We start from the raw sequence: 16002 nt of genomic DNA, 5'->3' as shown, positions 1-16002 counted from the left end.
GTGTAACTGCAGAGTGACACAGACACACCACCGCACAAGGGTAAATGCTCATAACAGTGTAGGCCACATGTGTAGGCCATGTGCGTCGGCTCTGCATAGAGCTGACGAACAAGTATAAATCCACCTTTATGATGTGTTTCACCCAGTAGTTGATTGTAAGTTACATACAGATGCTGAAGGGTGGCCTGTGTGTCAGTACGAGATGCTGAGGGGGCATGACAAAGCATCAGTATATAATGACCTAGGAATGAGAAAGTTAGATCTTATCAGTTGTTACCAGAACTCAGGAGAGTGTGTTGCTGAGACAGAGAAAGGTCTGGAGCAAAGCTAATTTTCCCCTGATTTGTTCATCTAAAAAATGTTATTTAGTGTCAGAAAGTTCAGAAGATATGTGTGTTAAAAATAGGTCCTGTATTCACTGAAATGACTCTGTAGCAAAAGAATCGGTCTTAATCTACACTTACTTTCACTTCTCCCATTAAAGTAAATAGACTCAGGACCTGCTGCTAGTCTCCTAAGGGGAGGGGCAGTGGTGAAACCTCTGTGACACAAATACAGGAAATGACTCTAAAGTATGCCATCTATTTTCTGAGGGCTGCATAGCAATGAAGCATTGTATCTCTTTGTGGCTGTGTAAAATTAATAACTGTAAAATGATGATGGTAAAACAAGGTCAACTTTTTAGTACCGGGTTGTAAACATTTTCGCTTGGAGACCTGAAGTTAGCAACATTTCCTAGTAATGTTCTGTCATCATAATACCAAGCCAACAGCAAGATATAACTCAGCATGAAGGCTGACATAAAAAAAAATTTGTGCTGTAAGGCAGTTGTATTACAGTGAGGTCCACCGTGACCTATACTTCAATGGACACAGCCAGTTGCATTATATGCTGCAAGTAGCCATAGGCACAGGGGTTCCTCTTTATTTTCATTAATTCATTTCAACCTTACAAACTATTAGCTATCAATTATCTGCTGTTATTTCACAGAACATCTCAGACACAGACTCTAGCAGAATCATATCCACAAAATATTATGTCAAAAATTAAAATTCTCTAAAGGCATTGCCGTCGTTCTGCACTGTGCTCATAGAGCAATTACCACTGATAATGCCATCCAGACCTATAGTGGCAGGATGGGTTCGTCGTGAGCATAATGCACACCTTCCTGTTGCCCCCTGGCTAACGTCAACAGCTCTGTCAGCACTGTAGCCGTTGTTAGCACTGTTTGGGCTGTTAGCACCATAAGCTGTTAGCAGCTGGTTCAGCCACTTCCATATTGAGAGCTGTGTGCAAGAAGAAAATAGACTTAAATACGCTTCAGATTGCATTTACGTGTATATGGTGTGAGTCATTGCATGAACCGTTTAAATTTTATTAAGGCTTACAGTTGCGCATAATTAAGGGCATGGTCACTTTGAGTGACAGGTGGCGCTCTCACAGGTGGTTAACTAGCCACTGGCTGTCTAGTAGGCTTCATCTCAGCTAATTTGCAAGTCATTGAACCTGACCTCTCAGCCGTGTTTGTGCCTTTTGGATATTTTGTTTGGTGAGGGAGCTGGCACCAAGCGGTAGCATGAGCGGGAGCAGCCAACACCACAGGGCTAGCCAAAATAGCATAGCTTGTTAGCCTAGCTTGTTAGCCTTAGCTACCTTAGCAGCTTCGAGCGAGGTGGGCGTGTTTAAGCAACCAGGCATCATTTGGCCCGCCTCTTTGCCCATTCTTGATTGGCCGGGAGTTAGCGGAGTCAGGCACTGCCAAGATGGCGACAGCCAGAGCCACCTACTTTAAGCTTCAAACCGGCTCCTCAGAAACCAATGGGTGACACCACGGTGTCTACGTCCATATTTTTATACAGTCTACGGTTTGTCACTTCAAGTGACATTTTTTTTACTTTACACATGGTCATTTGATCAGTTGTTAAGTTGATTTAACATTGCAGTTTAACATTAAGTTATGCTAAGTTACAGTTAAGCTAAGGTAAGCTAAGTTAAGTTAAGTTTCGGCAGGAGGAGGCTGCAGGCAGGTTAGTGGAGCAGGTAAAGCCAACCTGTAAAGTAAGTTCCTTCTTGCTCAGTATCGCAGTAAAAGCCTCTGGCGACTGATCAGCAGGTCACTGCATCTCTCGTCTTGGTGTGTTGGATCTGTGTAAAACCACACAGCTCAAATCTGCAGCCCACACTGTTTGTGCATGCAACATGTGCCTACATGAGACCAGAGGTGGGTAGTAACTAGTTACATTTAGTCAGTTACATTTACTTGAGTAACTTTTTGGATAAATTGTACTTTTCAGAGTAGTTACATTGTTTTAAAGCAACAATACTCTTACTTGAGTACAATATTTGGCTACTTTACCCACCTCTGAGTACATAATTACATATATATATATATATATGTATATATATATATATATATACATATATATATATATATGTACAGCATATATAAGAATATATTTGTGTTTCTTGTGCCTTGATTTATGTTATGTCTGTAAAGATTTAATCTATTTTTGTTTTAGTTAAAGGGGTATCGTTTAAAATACATGAATTTGCAGATTATTATTTTTGATTGATTGATAACATTCTTATTTTACAAATAAATCAGATGTTACTCAACAGTTACTCAGTACTTGAGTAGTTTTATCACCAAATACTCTTTTACTCTTACTCAAGTAATTATTTGGATGACTACTTTTTACTTTTACTTGAGTAATATTGTTCTAAAGTATCAGTACTCTTACTTGAGTACAATATTTGGCTACTCTACCCACCTCTGCATGAGACACCAAAATTAGTTCTCCTGTGTGAGCCTGAATAGCTTAAATGAGAAAATCTCTGTCAAAATGCTCACTTTTGATTGTAGTGAAAAAGTTTGTGTTATTTATTTCCCTGCATTGAGTCAAGCCACACTGTTTCCAGGCTGTGTTATTGAGGAAAGAGTGCCATAATGGCCAGGTAGGGAGAAAGCAGCTCTTTTGCGCCGGGGGTTACGATTGATGAGGCTCATTGTGGCAGTGCAGGAAGCTAATGAGTCAGAACCACGAGTCAAGCTGTCGGGAAATCACACCGCCCCCCAAAAAAGCCCAACGTGACATCTTCAACACCAAACAAATGCAGAGGGAGAGACACAGACTGAATATGAGACGCCAGAGAGCAGAGCTTATGCCACCGCCTTACTTCAACTGTAATTCATTTTTTTTTACATGCATTTCAGCTTAACTGTGCACAAACTACAATCTGAAAGTTAGTGTCAGCACATTTTCACACAGACAATAAGAATATGTAGCTTTTTAAAACAGAACAGGGAGGAACACCTGATGGCAAAAGATGCAAACAAAAGCACAAAAAGAGTTCCTCTTTCTCAATTTACTTTAACAGTTAAGGTAGAAATGAACATCGTCCTCTTCAATCCTCTTTTCCACTTCTAATAGCGAACAGTTCTTAACACATCAGGGACTTCCCTTTGCAGTACCACATTAGACCACCTTTGGTCCTGGTAATAGCTACCACAACGCATGGCATCGACTCAGAAATGTAGACCTGCAGCATTCCACTGTTAAAGTTCATTATATAGACATCAGTGCTTTGTGCAACTTCCCAGATTTGATTGTTACGTGCTCCATGTTTAAAGATGTGTGATTTTTATTTATTTTTTTGGTCACTGGGAACAGCAAAACCAGCTGATCCAGCACTATTATCAAATCATAATTTCTTTTAGTACAGTACTTTGGTTTGTGACCAAATACATGCAACACTAATAACATGTCATACTGTTTTAAAACCTGGGTTACTCTGTTTAGTCATACACTTGTAAAAGTAGAGCTGCTGATGCATTCAACTCTCAGCTCAGTCGCCAGAAGACAATTTTGGCATTGTTCTTTTCTGCAAACTGTGTATACGTTACATTTGTACGATGTATATGTCATATATCTATGTTTCTAAAGTGACGTTGTATATTAGCTGACTTTTTCACGGGGAAGTGGAGTGGGATGGCGTGTCACCTCAGCCAGACATCTGCCAAGCTGCAGACCACTGTTCAAAAACAAACAACATGTTCTCATCCCAACTCCCCAAACATCCCCGCTTTGTTAGTGTGACTAAAAATGTAAAAATATGATGCACCATTGCCTCTTGTGTCGGTTTTGGATGTTCACAGATAGCATCTCAATTGATACTTGTTACATGCATATGCATTGGTTTTTGGTTGTTGGTTTTTTTTTTCAAATAACTATGGTTTTTACTAATGTAATGTCTAGTAGTCACATCACATGAGTCATGTGACATACTAGTGTGGCATGCTACACATACTAGCACACTACGTTGTTATTAAAATAACTCCATTGACTTTTGGTTTTACACAGGAAATGAACAACGGCCTCCCAGGTTAAAGTCCAGTGTTTGTTTGACCTGTCTACCTCTACTCCAACCCACCCTATACAGACTTTCTCATCCTGTACTACAATTGTTGCCAGCAGCATCAGAAAAAGCTGCCACCTGGTGCGCATCATATGATTGCAAAGAGTGTCTCTGTGTGTCGGTGTCTGACGGCAACGTCCACTGACAAAACAGCAGTATTAGACAAGTACAGTTGTGGCTGGCAGCGGCAGAAATAGCTGTCACGACAGGTGCCTCTGTACATCTGTACCTGACATCAAAATCACTGACAAAGTGGCGAACAAGCTGGATCAACAAACAACAAAACCAGTTGTTTTTTATCAAGTCATTGCTGCATTTCCAGCAGCTTCTTAGCCACCAAATGCAGGTATTTTGTAGCAACCTGAAGCTGTTTATCCACCAGGGACAATGCTATGAAAAGCAGTTTTTTTTTTACCAAGACAAAGCTACGTTTCCTGCAGAGATACTACCATGATTGTGTTTTGTTTTTTTAACAGAATCATTGTGGTTTCTTGCCGAGATTGTGCCAAGAAAAACAATTGTGTTTTATCGAGACACTGCTGTAATCCAGCCATTATGGTGCCATCAAAAGTGGGTATTTTAAGCTAAAACATGATCTTATCCACAACCATAACCAAATGGCTTTGGTGCATAAATCTAATCCTATGGATGATGAAATGTAAAGTTTCAACCTCTCTGCTACATAACATACAAATGTAACATATCCGTAGTTTGCAGAAACATACAATGCCAACATTTATTGTGGTGACTGGGTTGAAACTCTTCATGTCACAGCATCCATATATGCAAATCTTCCTCTTCAGGGGCATGGTTTCTATTTTTCTTCAATTCGTTATGACTTACACTGCATAGTCACACTGTCTTTGAATAATACTAATGCTGTAGTGGGCAATGAAATGTCTTTCTTGGAAATTAACAACAGAAGTGGTTCTTTTACTCTGCCTACTGTAGTTCCACTCATCCAATAAGATGATTTCTGCCTTTAGAGAAGCACTGCCTCTGCAAAATATTTGTCAAACCAAACCTCCAAATTGCTAGTTAATCCATTTGGCCCATGTTAAACTTGGCTCATGTCCACCAAGGGTGTATTTATCCACCGAGGCTGCACTCCCATGCCTCACTCAGCAGCTAGAGAACCCAGCTTGGTTTAATACGTGCTGAGGCAAACATGAGCAGGAAGATCGTCTTCAGCTGGGAGACAGGGATGTTGTTTTCTGTAGCTGACCGTGACCTCTGACCTCCCTGTAGAGGCGGAGGTGGAGCCAAAAGGAAAAATCTCCCTGCAGGGTTAAAACATCATGAAAAAAAGATACTCCTTCGCTGACATACAAGTCTGTAAAAATAACATCAAATCTACTCATCCATGTTCAGAAGAAAAAATATTGACATGAATCCTTTCCTTCGGGGGTTCTAGTTACCGCCTCAGCCCACATCGCTGTTGGCCAGTTCTTACCATTATTATGACTTTGTGGAAACAATGGGAAGATGTTACCACAACAGATGAAAGTCTTGACATAGAGGCTAAAACCAAAGTATGATTGACAAACACTTGGGAGCTCCTGTTCCAAATTTGTCTCTGGTCTGAAGGCTCTCCAATTGCCGAAAGGATTAAAAGTACAATCTTAAGGCACCAAGGACTCCTACAAGAAGATGATATTTTTAGAGCAGCATTCAGAAAACAGTGGCTTAATATCTTAAGTCTTATGAAGCACTTTTTCTGCAGCTCTACCGCTGCCCACAATCATTGCAAATGAAGTCGTTCCATCCAAAGAAAGCATCATCCTGAGCCATTATCCACTTGTGAATCTGATTGGGAGTCATTTACGCTCTGCAGCACCCTATCGGCCTCTCATCTACCTCGGTACGCCTGCCCACCCATTACATGCAAGTACTTGACAACACTTAAGTGCCCTGTAATGTACAGATGACAAATTTCCCTCTTTCTAGACAATTCTGTCACTCTTAAATGAAGTTTAGCTTTGAGCTATTAGCTACTGGAAACCAACCAAAGAGGTGGACACTGAGCTCATCTTCATTTATAAGTGCACTGCATCGATCCCCTCAAAATGCTTCATGGAAGCTAGACCTTTACCTGTATTTTATTTTCCCTTCTGTCATCAGTTAATAAAGTGTCCATAATAAGAAGCTTTCACTGGATTACCTTAATGTCCCACAGCCCTGTTTTGTCTGACGTCCCGGCTTCTAAGTATAGGCACTTGTCCTAATTTACATACGCGACCGCCTCCTGTGTAGTTTTTCTAATTCCTTTTTTTTTTTTAAAAAACTTATATCTTATACCAAACAGTTTTACCACAAAGTATGACTTTCTTTCATTAACAACATATTTGGATTTCATGTCACAACTCAAATGAGACCAAAAGATAAAATTTCTCTCCTCATTCACTGCCATTCATATTTTTTCCGATCTAAGGTCCCATGAGCTTCACCGGAAGGGGCGTGACTTCAGCACTCTATAGTCAAATACTCATGCTTTGACACGCCCCTCGGTGTGTGATTTGAATGCCAAAGGCAACCTTATTAGACATACCAGGCTTTCAACTAACTCCAGTGTAAACCCACCCACAACAATACTTGACACTGAGAGCAATTGATGTAGTATAAAGAGCAAGAAAGGTGAGTGTAGGCAGATGGGTCAAACAAAACTTAAATATCACCCAGGTGATCTTGTTTGTTTGTGTCATGTGAAACCAAAAGTCCCCGTTGTTTCAAGAAATTCTCACTCCGACCTCATCGCACATTGACATTTAGTCATAGACTTTCCACATCCAGATAAGACATGAAAGGTACCCTGGGTGCATTGGTTGTTGATGTTCTACTGTTTCAAGTTCTTCCTGTTACATGCATTGTCTTCTTTCAAGATACACTTCAGTTTTCACAGAAAATTTAACATTTACATACAGTCTCTTTCAAAATAAACACATTACATCAGTTCAACACTGCAAATTGACTTTTTTTTTTTCCTTCAACAACTAACGCACGTGGTTGGGTTTAGGAAAAAGGGTTTGGCTTTATAATCTTACGGGAGGCGAACAATGGTCTCCAAGGGGAAAATGGGTGTTTGTTGGATCCATCCACCACCCCTCCTGCCTACCCCACTCGGATTTTCACCATAACTTTTGTTCTTGTCCTGCTGTGTTAACCCCCGACGCTGCCGAACACCGTTAAACAACAACAAACACCATCTGCATATCATGCCGATGTGACAGGACAGCTTTGTTTGTTGGTGTCTGACAATGCAAGTCCCTGCCTAAGCACCAGATTTGGACAACTTTGGAATGAGATCAAATTGGCTGCTTAGTTTATGTATCGTCGTCACGCACCAACATCACTTATGTGACATATTTACAGTGTATCATGTCATGTCATGTTACATCACAAACTTACTTATTTTAAACCAAATTATGATCCTTTTTCTAAACCTAACCAGGTAATATTGTTGCCTAAACCTGTTACAATCTTACAATGTGTTTTAGCAGTGCATCACATGGAGACACTAAAGGGTGTCCTGTCCATCGCTAAACATCTGTATTTTTTTCTTAATGGAGTAGAACTAGCCTACTATTTGTAGCATTTGATATCATTACATTTCTTTGTTAATGGTGAAATTTCATTAACACTTAAAGTCCAGGTGAAGCAAAATCAGTGATTTCCTTCTGAACACATTATACATGTCAGAAAATATTTGTTGAAAAGACTTAGACTATTAGACTTCTTCTCAGACTTAGAATTAGACTATTTTTCACCATGTCTGTGTCCATAATTTTGTGGGCTTTACTACTTGCTCTCTCAGTCTAATGAAAATATGAATAAAAGACTGTTAAAAGCCACAATCACAGCCATGGCCAGCAACATAGCCATCACTAACGTACCTTTAAGTCTTTCAGCCCCCATCAGCCCCTGGCCCGGCAGTAAGGTTACTGAAAGTAACGTTAGCTGCTGTTAGCTGCTGAACTGTCTGTCACTGTGAAGCAGCACTTGTTCTTCAGCTCAGTGTGTGTGTGTGTGTGTGTGTGTGTGTGTGTGTGTGTGTGTGTGTGTGTGTGTATGTGCTACAATAGACTGTGTGTGCTACTGGGTTAACCATATCACAGAGCAGAGGGAAGAGTGCGTCTACTCCTGGACGAGAGACTCGTGCTCGTAACAGCAGTAGATGCATGTTTCCTCTGGCAGGTGCAGAAAATAAAAAGAAAATATTTCCTGCATGAAACTGCTCACAAGAGGGTCTATGGATTAGGGCATTAACAACTTTGATTTTTTTCAGGTCGACTTATCTGTCAATAAAGTCTAGTCAAGTAGACAAGTCATCCTGTTAATGCCCTACTACGGATTGTCTTGAAAAGCCAGGTCAGGATTACAGGAAAGAGAAATGACTGACATTTTTTTTAAATGTATATTTTTTGGCGATTTGAGCACCACAAGCTGAGTGCCATCTAGTTCCATTATACTGGAGAGAAGGCAAACATCTCTACACCTGTTATCTCCAACACTCTGCAACTCACACTGAAACAATCTAGACTGATAAATATAGCACTTAAGGTAAGAGAAAATGTAATTCAATTTATTCTCTCTTTTTTGTGTGTGTGTAAACTGTCCCTTTAAGCAAGGCGATTTACCTCCTGGCTGCAGCTCTTTACTTAACACGGACATGAGAGTGGTATTGATCTTCTCATCTCACTCAGAAAAGAATGTAAAACTATTCCTTTAAATCAAATACATAAATTCTTCTGTGAGCCATCTAACAAATATCTAGTGATTCAAACTAATTTCAGAATCAGAACAATTTGTGGTTAAGTTTGAACAAACATCACCTTCTCCTCCTCAGCATGTGTGAGTGTCTCAGCTCTCTCTGCTTTTCAGCTTCAGCTCTCTCAGTGTCTTTTAATCTTCCAAAATGTTTTGCCCAATTTTTTTGACCAAGGGACCCCAGTGAGAAAGGATGACTCTAGAGATTGTTTATCAGTGTGAGTGAGGATTCAAATCTAAACCTTAAAGGAATCTAATTTTTCTAAGTCTCATGCATTTGGAGGGAGGCAGAGTAAAAACACGCACAAAAATGCATAAATATGTTCTTGTTTTAATCTGCAATAGTCTTTTAAAAACTTTTCTGAAAATAACTTTATAAATCATTGATTTATTTAATCTTAGCACCAAAACAGACACGTGAGTACACAGTATCCAGCATGCAGGGGAGCACAGCTGTTGTAGGCGGTAGGCTTTTTTTTCCTTAAACACAGGCGGAAATGAAGCGTTCACACATTTATAGATCATTTCTGATGATGATTTTGAATCCATCTGTAGGGGACGTGGCCGGTGGGAGATACAAGAAGAGGCGTAAATGTTGGTGGGAGAATGTTTGCCCTGCAGCAAATGGTGTGTGAGTGTGTGCGTTTCTGTGCATATGTGCATGTGCAAGTGTGGTTTTCATAAATATGTGACTGCACTGGAAATAGTCTTTGCATCAAGGTTTTAAAGTTAATTCATTAAGGTGGAGAAACAACAAAGGCTACCAGATGTGACGGGGGAACATGGAAAACATCCTAAAATGGATAATAATATTTATCTATTTATCTATGAAGATAAAAGAGAAACAAGTCAGAGTAAACTTACATGGAAACCATTTTCTTTTATTCATTTTTTGTAGATTTTTGCTGAAAACCAACCGACTAATTATTGCTTTGAATCCCTTTATTGACATCTACTCTCTGTGCAGCCAAAACTGAACAAATCTTTCTCTCAGGATGAGGCTCACAGCGTTTCCTGGTGGAAGACATGTTGGAAAGACGGTCCCAGTTTGCTCCTGCTCCGCTTCCTCAGCCTTCTCCACAGCAGCCTGGGCCCCCCCACCGGCAGCAGCAGATGCAAGCCACAACACTTTGCTGAGCCGTTTTGCTGAGCTATGACAATTGCGACAGAAACAGGGTGACACCAGATAACCTTGGCATCACTGACACACAACACGGATGCACACAAGGACAGACTTGGCATGTCATCATTTTAATCTCTGCAGGCAGCACTAAGTCATGGGGCCCACTTTGGATGCCAATTTTGTGGGGTGTTTCGATTGATTGTGATGTTATGGGTTCATCCAAAAATCTAAAAACACTATATACATGATACAATTTGTCCTTGCAGAATGCTCCTTTTAAAGGACATTTATACCTGAGCAGATATTGTGATTAGAAACACAAAGCAGACTGTTCCAGCGCCCTCCAGGCATTGTAGCAGCAGCAGCCTGGAGCACACATATTATCGAGCCGTTAGAGACTTCAGCACAGAAAAAAAAAATGCTCCCATGCCAGAAGATTAGGCTAATGAATTCAGTTGCTGTGAAGGGATCCTTCCTCTAATGTGCAAGTTTCAACTTTAAACCAGCACCTGTTCCTGTGAAGTTTTCCTTAATAAGGGGATGACAACATCTTTACATTGTTATTGTTACTTAACTAAATTTATGTGACAGAAGTCAACAAGCCTCAAAGCTTCATTCTATAAAGACGGTGTGAGATTTCAGAGGCAACAATTTCGTTTTGATTGTGTGTGATTTAAATTCACTTGTGTACCTGCCTCTGAGGGTGACAGATATGAATAAATATGCATATGATGTATATTTGCATGCCCAGGGGTGCCCTTTTTGCAAAGTGCCACTGTGCCAAAAGTAAAACAAAAATTACATATGATAGCATTTGATGTTTATAATAACAAAAGTGACTAAAAAAAGGATCTATATCTCGTGATACAGTATCTGTCTGTCTGGCAAATCATTTAAAGGTTTTGTACGCAACATTCATGCTACTTCTGTGCCACATGCTCATGTTAGTGCATGTGTATATCCCACTGGCTGGCTCACTGCTGACGCTTTGCACTTTGATCATGCGGTGGTTACCACTGATATTGGGACAGCAGTGGTACAGAAGTGTAGCGCCAACCCTTCAGCTCCTACCTAGTTAACACTGTTGACTCTGTCAGCACCTGTTGCTGTTGTTCATCACTGTTTATGGAGTTAGCTTATTTGCTGCTAAATACTGGCTCAGCCACCTCAATGTTGGGAACCATGTCCACACAACTCGTGAATTTCTCCGAGACCCTTTTAAAGATGTAATGTCATTGTTTATTCTTTTTTTTTTTTAACGGCCTTTAAAGCTGCACTCATTAACATCTTTATATAGACATAGGATGAAATGACTATGTGTAATGTGAATGATGTAACTTCTAGTAACAAACCAACACAGGATTATCACCGACCTTAATTTCTGTCAGCCTTACTGAGTGTTTTAGTGTCTTTCAGCTCATTGTTTTGGTCTATGGCCCACAGTTTTAACGTTTTTGTTCACTTTTAGAGGAAATAAAAGCTCTCATAAACTCGCTGTACACCACCTACCCAGCACCAAACATCGGACAGAAGTTGGCAATTCACCTGTGTTGTGGAGTTGGTCAAAACCATAGATTGTATAAAATAATGGACATAGCCGCTGTGTGGGCACCCACTGGTTTGTGGACTCAGTTTTGGATTTTTGGAGCCAGAAGTGGTCATAATTGGACCAGAGGGTAGAGTACACCCTAGCAGTAGCTGCTAGCTTGGTTAGCATGGTGCATTTACAGCTATGGTTAAGTGTGATTATGCTAAAGCTAATTTCACTGGTGAGAAACAGGCTTAGAAACATTGAAACAAAACGTTAAAAAATTAAATTAAAAAAAGTAATAATTAAAAAAAATATGATTATTAGACTATTTAGAGGGTCTTTTAGTACAACCAAATGCTGAACAAAACTTTTTTTTGAAGCTGAAAACAAAAGTTCACACTCCACACAATTGTCAAGAAGGGGGAAATTAACTTTAGAGCCCAAATCCCTTTTTGTACCAGGCTGTAAACATGCTTATTTTTGCATGTGTCTGATGTGTAAATAGGTTTGCTGCTCGCTTTAGCTATAATAAATCAAAAGATAATAATATGTAAATGTTGTGTTTGCAACATTCACTTCAGTGGAGCTGTAGTTGTTTTGACAATGCAAAAAATTATCATTGTTTCACTGTCACAAATGGTTTAATTTCTACTTAGACAATTGGTAATAGGTACTTATTTATGTTAGAATATAGATGGTAGTAGTTTCACTTTTTCAGAGCAACCCTGAGTGAGACACTTTGTTACAGAAGCTGGTGGAACAATGGCAAGCCCTCAAGTGACGTCAGATATTTTCCTCTAATATGGGACACCTCTCTGCTTTATTGTTGCCCTAGTTGGGCCCATAAGCTGTGCAAGTGTAATTCTGGCAAAACCTTCAGGCCAAAATGTACCCTTACCCTGTGTGAAAGAGGTGTCCCTTTTTTATTTGCGCCCCTGCTCCTCAGAGAGTGAAACTTTACTTATATACAAGATGAGCACCCCCTATTTAACATCCCATAATCAGGATATTCTTTCTATCAGAAAATATGCCGCAACAGTTTTCTCATGATACATGTTATGATTTATCATAGCATTTACTGTATGTATCCTGGTTGTAATGAACAGGCTTCACAATGACCCTTCACCAGATAAAATATGGATTACCTGCACCACTACCAAGGTGTGCATACTAACAAGCAATAAGCACAGTCAGCACTGAATGCATCATTACCTATAATAACACTGGCAAGCTGAGGCAAAGATGTTTTTTTTTAGTCCACCACACACTTTCATACAAGACCTGTTCAGAGTTGGGTATAACGCATTACAAAGTAACGCGTTACAAAGAAACGTTACAGTACTTTGATTAGTTTTTGCAGTAACGAGTAACCTAACGCGTTAGTTTGCTGTTTGAGTAATCAAATACTTAAGTACATTTTCAAACAAGACATCAGTTACTTCCGTTACATTTAGAACGCTGGTCCTTCAGCTCCGAAACAGCAACGGCTGTCCTTTGGTTCTAATAACGGAGATAACGTTAAACCTATCAGCCTGAAAGAAGCCACAGAGCTTGTGGCTCGCTACGTGGTCGGAGAAATGCTGCCGTTGTCTACGGTGGAGTCTAAATAGGTGGAGGAGGACTCACTGACAGACATATTTCAGACTCAGGACTTGCATTATGCCTGGTACACGCTACACGCTGGTACTCACCAATTATCCCCGGTCGTCTTTCACGGCGTGTGTGATGTCATGGGGTTATTCTTGTCCTATTTTTATTACTTTCGCTATTATTTGAGTCACTGTGTCTGTTCACGTGCCAGCCGACATGTTGTTGTAGTCACCTAAAAGCGTCAGCAGATGGCAGGAGCTACATTTGAAGCGCCATATATAAACTGTCAAGCTACTGTATCTTCCACAGGAAGTTCTGACAAATGTTTCAGAATAAAAGCCTATTTAGAAAATGAAGGGATTCTCTCAGCCAAGGTTATAAGGGGCTTTTAATTTGAAACAAGTGTTGAGTTTGAAATGACGGTGCGATATGTTAACTTTACAAAGACAACGGAGCGGATAAAAAGTAAATATATAAACACACAGAGGGATTAATAAATAATGGACCGTCTATAATGTAGTTTGTTTCAAATGAAGCTGGGAGCCTCTGCAGTTGTGGTGAGTAAAAGCCCCGCCACTATTTGTTAATGTTATTACTTTATGTCCAACTGTGAGGATGTACCATTGTTTGCTAGCTTGATGCTAATGACAGTAACGTTAACTCAGCGGGTTGACAAAGTGCCTCTGCTGTTTCACACCATCATTTCCCCCTTTTACTCTGTGTGGTAACATCCCTAGAGGAAATATTAAAAACACTGGGGTCTTGTCATACAGTTGTCTAGGCAGCAGATCGTTCTGTGTTTCTACTGGTCAAAGTGATGGCTGTGATGGGAGAACTGGATCTCAGTGAAGGGCAAGTGGTCCATAACTTTAATTTTGGAGACAAAAAAATGTAGGCTTAGTGCCCTGTGGTCCATTGCCCAATAGGAAATGTAGAATACTCAAAAGTACTTTAAAAGTGCTTGAGTTACTTTTCTCAGGGAGTAACGTTGGAAGTACTTTTAAAGTAACGGAGTTACTTTTCTCAGGGAGTAATGTTGGAAGTACTTTTAAAGTAATTCAGTTACTTTACTCAGGGAGTAACACAGTAAAGTAACTGATTACTTTTTTAAAAAAGTAACGCAGTGACGTACTTTGATTACTTTTAAAATAACCCTAACCCAACACTGGTAATGTTGCATTGATTATATTGATTTTGGGGACTGTTGCAATGGTGGGATACATTCACGACTCACAATGAAAATGGGATTTTGATCCATCGAAGCCCTCAGTTTCCTGGCCTGATTGCTGGGAAGATCTTGCTTCATTTCGCCTCTCTATTGAGGCAGGCACTGTATAAATAGGCACACTGGAAATAGACCCTCACTCTCAGAGGAGCCTCTCAAGAGAGGGCCTGGACCAATGGCCAGATTTCCAACACTGAGATATAGGCCATACATTACAGACATCTGGACTGCACTGATGTTTTGTGGAATCCCTCCAGTAGTTGTAAACAGCGGTTTGAAATCTTTACAATCTGTATATCTGCTGGATATTTAACGACTTAATAGTCGTCTTTCATACAGGAAACTTTGACGCACTGAAGTTGTTTCAAAAATAAATTTTTCCTCCTGCAGCCAAAAACATTTATTCATTTAGTATCCATTTACTCTTCTCCGCCTCATTGACTGTGTGCCATGACGTCCACAGCAGTTATCCTCAACAGTGTGTGCAGGTCTGTGTGCTTGTTCCTTTCAGAGTAATATTGTTGCAATTATGTTGTACATGAACAGACGTGTTTTCCCCAAAGACTTTCATGTTCCTCACAAGGTGCTAATGATCTCACAATCTCTTTCCATATCTGTCAGATATCTGATGACTAGGTAACTCCTGCGTAAAACTTGTTAAAAAAATATTTTTGACACAGTCTGAGAAACATCACTTGTCACCTCAAAGACATTTTAGAGGATAAATCTAGCTGCAACACAGACATTGGCTCAATAATTAGCGAATAACTCGTTCCTTGTTACTGTACTTTGTGAAATGTTATTGTTAAAATTTTACTTTTGCTATGTTACATTTCAGTTCAGTTCAATTTTATTTATAAAGCCCAATACCACAAATCACAGTTTGCCTCACAGGGCTTTACAGCATACGACATCCCTCTGTCCTTAGGACCCTCACAGCGGATAAGGAAAAACTCCCCAAAAGAAAACCTTTAACGGGGGAAAAAAAACGGTAGAAACCTCAGGAAGAGCAACTGAGGAGGGATCCCTCTTCCAGGATGGAAAAGTATATTAGATAAATCTTAAATTTAGTAATAATATATTTAATATTTAATAAAATAAGCAAAACGAGCTGTAAACACAACACTGACATCAATATAATTTCATAAAGTGGTGAATGGCACACATATTAGCAAACTTAGCAAAAACTTTTTATATATTCAGCAGAAATGGAGCAAACTTTGCATTCATTGGGAGTCATGAGTACAATATTCAGTTTCCTTTTAGTTCTATTCTTGGTCTCCATCAGTTGTCTAAGGAACTATTTTGCTCATTAACTGGTAAATGTTAACTGCTATTACCAGCTCATTAGTT

The sequence above is a fragment of the Epinephelus fuscoguttatus genome, linkage group LG9 (assembly GCF_011397635.1).
Source record: "Epinephelus fuscoguttatus linkage group LG9, E.fuscoguttatus.final_Chr_v1".
In the NCBI taxonomy this organism is placed as follows: Eukaryota; Metazoa; Chordata; class Actinopteri; order Perciformes; family Serranidae; genus Epinephelus; species Epinephelus fuscoguttatus.
The sequence above is the reverse complement of the archived record's forward strand: the minus strand, read 5'-3'. Positions refer to the sequence as shown.